The sequence below is a fragment of the Nyctibius grandis genome, chromosome 11 (assembly GCF_013368605.1).
Source record: "Nyctibius grandis isolate bNycGra1 chromosome 11, bNycGra1.pri, whole genome shotgun sequence".
Taxonomy (NCBI): domain Eukaryota; kingdom Metazoa; phylum Chordata; class Aves; order Nyctibiiformes; family Nyctibiidae; genus Nyctibius; species Nyctibius grandis.
Genome location: NC_090668.1, coordinates 4,110,831 through 4,116,830, shown reverse-complemented (window position 1 = coordinate 4,116,830; position 6,000 = coordinate 4,110,831). Strand labels below are relative to the sequence as shown.

Here is a 6,000-nt window from a genome sequence, read left to right as displayed (position 1 = left end):
TGCCAGTGCTGGCAAAATGATCTGGATGTACCTATTCCACCAAAACAAGCTCTCTCCTGTCTCCCTCTAAGTCATCCACACCTCCCATTTCTTCTCGCTTTGACCCTCCACACTTTTCCTCAGCCAGACTCCACCTTGTGTTTTCTCAGTCCTTTCTCTCAATCTTACAAAGCATTCCCCCTACACACCAACAACCTGCACGGCAGTCATGGTCTTTGTTCAAGAGTTGACACCAGCCTACTTCCTCAAGAGGCAGGAGGTGCTTCTGGGAGGTCACCATCTTCCCTGCAGGAATATCCCCACCCTACTGCTCACAGCAGGCTTGGAGTCCCCCTCAGATAAATTTGAGAAGAATAGTGAGGTCTAATATCCTACCCCACAATAACGACCGTCTCTGGTTGTGTCCACACAGCTGCCTTCCCTTCTTCCCTGGAAGCAGCAGAGATGCCAGCTGCGGAGTGAAATCATCCTCCCTGTGACAGGATATCCCAGATGTCTGGCTGAGGACAAGGCGCTGGGACCTGCAGCTGCAGCCCCTGGGCTTACACCACTCAAGGCCTCTGGAAGGCTGGCACCAGGTGCCTGTCATGCTCAGTGGCGGTCGCAGCTGCAGATCTTCGAGTGGAGCATCGCCCTGAAACTCCCAGGGATCCGGGTGTCATTGCACAGGGCGTGTGATCATCAGGGCAGAGAGGGCTGGAGCAGGTAGTTGTGGCCGAGTGGTGAAGGCGATGGACTAGAAATCCATTGGGGTTTCCCCGCGCAGGTTCGAATCCTGCCAACTACGGGGCGCAGTCCCCTTTTGGGCTGCCTGCATTTGACCATGCCGCAGCCATGGGACTCCTATTGTACCTGATTCCCAAAAAGACATTCACTGTTGTTGGTTCTTGAACAGAAATTAAGAGCCTGATCTCAACTCACATCCCAAGCAGCACAGCCACACCAGCTGTCTTCCCTACACCTGGAACTACAGCAGCTCATCTCCAAAGACAGCCTGCACAACATGTTCTTCTTGCTAACAAAGGAGCCAAGACACCTCATGGATCAGAGATCTTGGCAGCACTCACAAAGTGCCCCTCAGTTTAGATGTCATGAAGACAGACTGGTGTGGAGCAGCAGGCAAGTGGAGGGAAGACCCTCTTGGAGGGAAGAGTTCAGCCTGCCCAGAGACTTCCTGGGATGCCTTGCAGCATTTAAGACAGGGCACCACTCAGTGCAGCTGGTCTGGCCCTGCCCTGTGGTGACTGGGAGCCACCTCCACCCCCAGAAGTGTTGGGCAGGATAGGCACCGCTTAAGGCATGGAAAAGAGGGGTTGGGGTTTTCTCAAGTTCCCTGGCAACATGCATGGTGGTAGGGGCAACCCTCAGCTGCCAGGGAGCAGCAAGGGCAGGGCTGTGCCAGGAGGGAGGACAAGGCAGGAGCTGTGGGGGAGCACAGCACAGCATGGGCATGGGAAGGCCCGCACAACCAGAGTGAATGTGGAGGCACTAACAGCTATGCAACTTGCTTAGAGGGAAGAACACTGCCTAGCACTAAGACCTTTTACCTCAGGCTCAGCATGACCTGAAGACCCAACCTAAGCTGTTTCTCTGTGGCTGAGAACACCCCATGGAGATGATAAAACAACAGCAGTTTTGTCTTTCAAGAAACCCCAGGCATATAACCACGGTCAGAACAGCAATTGACCAGAATCTAGTATAAACCCCCTCCTGGTTCAGAACAATGAAGAATAACACCCCACGGAGCATATGTCCACAACACCTGCCTGGGATATAGTGATTTTGGGAGAGAAAAATCTGATTAGCCCACCCCTTAACATGAGCAGTTCCTTTGGTTGACATAACTGTATTGTAAATATGTATAAACCCCGCCTTGCTCTATAGCGGGGTCCTCCATGCATCGGGCTGGGGCACCACTATGTGCTCAGCTAAAATAGGAGAATTATTTCCCTTGGTAATTTTAGGCTATGTGTCATTGTCTCTCTCCTCAGCCCGCAAAGAACTGACTTTCATGCAGGGCACTGTCCCATAGCCCCCAGGGAGCTGGATTTCTGGGCAGGGTTGCAGCCCTCATGAGCTCGCTGGAGAGCAACTCCCCTCTGCTCTGCAAAGCAGCAAGGCTGGCCTCTCACTCAGGGGTTTCCTTCAGCTCCTGCAGAGCCATCTGGGGTGGTCAGAGAGAAAGGCCCCACACAGGGTTATGGGCAGGAGATGTGGCGAGAAGGGCAAGGCAAGGCCGTAGCACTTCCCACCCCAGGTCACTGCCACTGAGTTTTCCAGGGAGACAATTTTGCTGCCTGGGCAAGGGCACCAGGTAGAGGAAGGGAAGGAGGCGTGAGTGCTGGCAGTGCCATTTCACACCCAGAGAAGCACCTAGCAACTTGACTTTCCCTAGCCAACTTCTCACACCCGGAGAAGCACACACCCATCCCAGCAGCTTGAGGTCGCATGTGTGCAGGGGGCTGGAAGGAGGAGGCCAGCTAGTCTGTGAAATGGAGGAGCAGGAGACAGGCAAATTATGAGGGGAAGGGCAGGAGGCAGAAGAGATTAGGATGTGAACAAGTAAGATGGAGGCCAGGCTCTGGGCTGGAGGAGCAGAAGGCAGCAGTGCATCCAGGAGTGTTGGTGGTATAGTGGTGAGCATAGTTGCCTTCCAAGCAGTTGGTCTGGCTTCGATTCCTGGCCAACGCAGACAAACTTTTCTTCAGCCTGGCTCCACAATGCCTTGCCCAGTAGGCAACAGCAGGCTGGAGGAGCTCCTTTGGACCATTCAGAGATTCCCAGGGAGTGTCGGAGCAGGTGCCCAGAGGACTTAGGGATTCTCCATGCCTGGGCATCACGCTCAAGTTTCAACGGGGCTTTAGGCACTGAGCAGCCTGCTTTAGCTCTGGGGCTAGCCCTGCTTTCAGCAGGCATTTGGAATAGTAACCTCCTGAGACGACTTGCAGTCTAGCTCGTTCCATGAAGGAACAAGTTCCTGAGAGAGCTGTGTCCTCTTTCCTGTGCACCGTGGTCAGAAAGTGAACCTCTTCCCCACAGGAACTGGAGCTCAGTCATTGCTCAGCTCTTGGTGCGTCTCCTGTCCTTTCTCCTTCACTCTCTAGTCCCTTTCACACACACTGACTCCTTGAGAGCAGCACAGCATTCCCCCAGGGGTTGGTGTGGCAGAGCCCTCCTTGCCCATCCTCACTGACCCCAAGCAGGGAAGAATGAAGCACCCTTGTTGCCTCAGGAACCATCCATGTGGCAGCACTGCAGGCCAAGTGCTTGTCTTGCCATATCCTGAGGCTCTGGAGGCAATGAAGGAAGTCATGTGAAAGGTAGATGTATGCCTGGAGCCCCTTGAGATGTTGGCCTTGAGATGTTGGCCTGTACAGAGCAATAATTTGCTGATGGTTCCTTTGGTTGTTCACGTGAAGGATTGCCTTGGCCATTGTGAGACGCGTCGGCAGTGTGCTGCCCCTGTGCTGGGTGCTCCTGTTCCGTGTGGCCTGAAGTGCATGTAGGAGCTGCGGTCGCCTGTCAGCAGCCCTTGGTGGGAGCAGGGCAAGGGTGCTCCCAGGAGCCAGCTCCCTCTGCAGTAGTGCCAGGAGAGGCTGGCTGAGCTGGGCTGGCTCTGGCAGCTGCAGGGGGAGGAGTGGCAGCAGCAGCAAGAGCTGCAACGGGTCAGGATGGCCAAGCGGTCTAAGGTGCTGCATTCCGGTTTCAGTCTCTCTGGGAGATGTGTGCTCGAGTCCCACTCCTGACAGGCCCCTCCCTCTTGGTGGCCTCCTTCATGGCTTCTCTCTCTTGGCCTCCTTCCCTCTCTTAGGTGGAGGCTCCTTGCTCCTCTGGGTGCTCTGCTCAGCCTGCTGACCAGGTCTTGCTCCATGTCCAACCTCCCGTAGAAGGAGAAATGGCCATAGCCATGCAGCCACCAGTAGCATGTATGTAGACCTAGAAGACAAACAAGGAGGGAGAGCCCCTAGGGAATCCCACTTTTCCACTCTCCCTTACAAAACTCACATTGTGCATGCTTCTCGCCTGAAATGCGGCTCTTTGGACATTCTTCAAACATTCACCCACAAAATCCTCTCTCCCTCATTGCACTTTACCCTCCAACAACCCCTCTGGATTGAAGGCATTTCAGGGACTCACAGAGTGCATCGTCCTGCTTCAAGCAGGCTCACACCACCTGATCGGTGCTTTAGCCTTTTGCATCATCAAATACCTCAAGGACAGACATTTCACAGCCTCTCTAGACCCCTGTTCCCATGCTTAGGCACCCTCGGGGTGATCATTTTTGTTTGTGTAACCAGTCACAAACTGCCTGTTCAATTTCTGACCATGGCTCATCCTCTGACCATTGCAGTGGTCTCCTTGTAGGGCTCCTATTAGATCCCTGCTAAGCATTTTCTCCTCCTAGGTAAGCAAGCCTTGGCACCTCAGCCTCTCCTCAGGAGGCCAGAGCCCCCAGCCCCTGACTATCCCAGGGATTCTCCGCTGCAGTTGCTCTGGTTTATCATCACATTTCCTTGGTTCCCCACATAGTCCTTCTTCCCCTTTTTTGGAGATGAGGCAACTCTTCCCACTCCGTAGTCATGAGGGCACTACCTTGCCTTCTGCTCCCAAGGCTGGAGAGCCCCTGAGATGTGTCATTCCCACTTTCGGGCCCAGTGGCGCATTCTACAGGTGCCACTCCAGGATGTGGCATCGACCAGCAGGACTTCAACCCACAAAGTTTCCCTGAAATGGTAGTTTCTCACCAGCAAACATGGACAGCAACAGTGGGAAGAGGGGCAGGTGGGAGTAAAGGCCCATGAGTAAGAGGCCAACAGGGACATTGCAGCCTCTGAGTCATTACTCTCCAACAAGTTACACGAGCACTGGTGGCATTTTTCAGAAGCATGAGCCACAGGAGATGTCTTCCTGCACACACAGGAAGAGGAAGAGGAGACATGCACAAGGTGGTATCAAAGCATGCCAGAGCTTGTTGTGATTGAGGGAAAAGCTGAAGGAGCTAGGTGTGATCATCCTGGAGAAGAGAAGGTGAGGGGGCTTCCACTGTGTGAAGGTGGCTCTTCGGCTTGCAAAGATGTTGGGAGTGCAGGACGCAGGATTGGCCTGGCCTTCTGTGTGAGCCAGCCTGGCCTGAGCTACAGCTCCCAGGTGCTGGGGAGCTCTGGGATATCTCTGGCTGCCCACTGAAGCCTGTAAGGGGGTCAGAAAGTGTCCTCCCTGCAGTGTCCCACAGGAAGGAGCAGCATGGGACGCTACAGTGGAAGGAACATTTGCCATGACTTTGGGGAAGCAAACGGTCTGGGGACCATGGCAGCCCCAGCAGGCAGTGCTGCCAGGAAGGAAATCAAGGAGAAAATGCCCTGAGCAAGGAAGCTGCCTGCACTGGCCCCCACAGTCCCCTGGCCCAGAATCCTTTCTCCCCACGTGGTGGGTGAGACTAGCAGACCCCCAGTAACACCGTCCATTGCTTGGCAAACTGCTGTCTCAGTCCCAGAAGGGACATCCTTCCTCTTGCGGCAGTACGATATCTGCATGGGAAAGGGCTGTCCCTTTCCCTGTGCACCATCCCCTGCAGGGGAGTCCCTCCACCTCTTTACAAGAGCTTCAGAGATTGGGCCGTGCTCTTGCTGCTCCCACACACTGCTTCCACCCTGCTCGGTCCTGCAGATCCCAAGGATGCGTGAGGAAAGCCCTCAGCAATGCTGCTTCTCTGGGACATGCTTTCAGAGTTGTGACTCTGTAGAGATGTAACCCTTCTCCTGTGACTAGGTGTTTCTCACGCCCACTCTGGATGTAACCTGCCATTTGATATCTTGGCTTGGGCATGGCAGCATGGTCTGTCTTATGGGTTCAGAAGTACTGGATGCCATCCCAGTGCTTTGGGCAGTCCAAAGCTACCAGGAGGTTGTGTCCTCAGTGTCCTGCACTAAGTTTGAGGTCTGGTAGAGTGTCCCCACATGTGTTTCCCCCTGTCTGACAGCTGGGAGGAAGAGCCCTGCT

At 54.5% G+C, this 6,000-nt stretch overlaps 1 non-coding gene across 1 annotated transcript; it reads left to right on the top strand.

Moving 5' to 3' along the window:
• Positions 1–705: 705 nt before the first annotated feature.
• On the top strand, positions 706–787 carry TRNAS-AGA (transfer RNA serine (anticodon AGA)). The gene has a single exon. It is a non-coding gene; the product is annotated as a tRNA-Ser (tRNA).
• Positions 788–6,000: the final 5,213 nt, after the last annotated feature.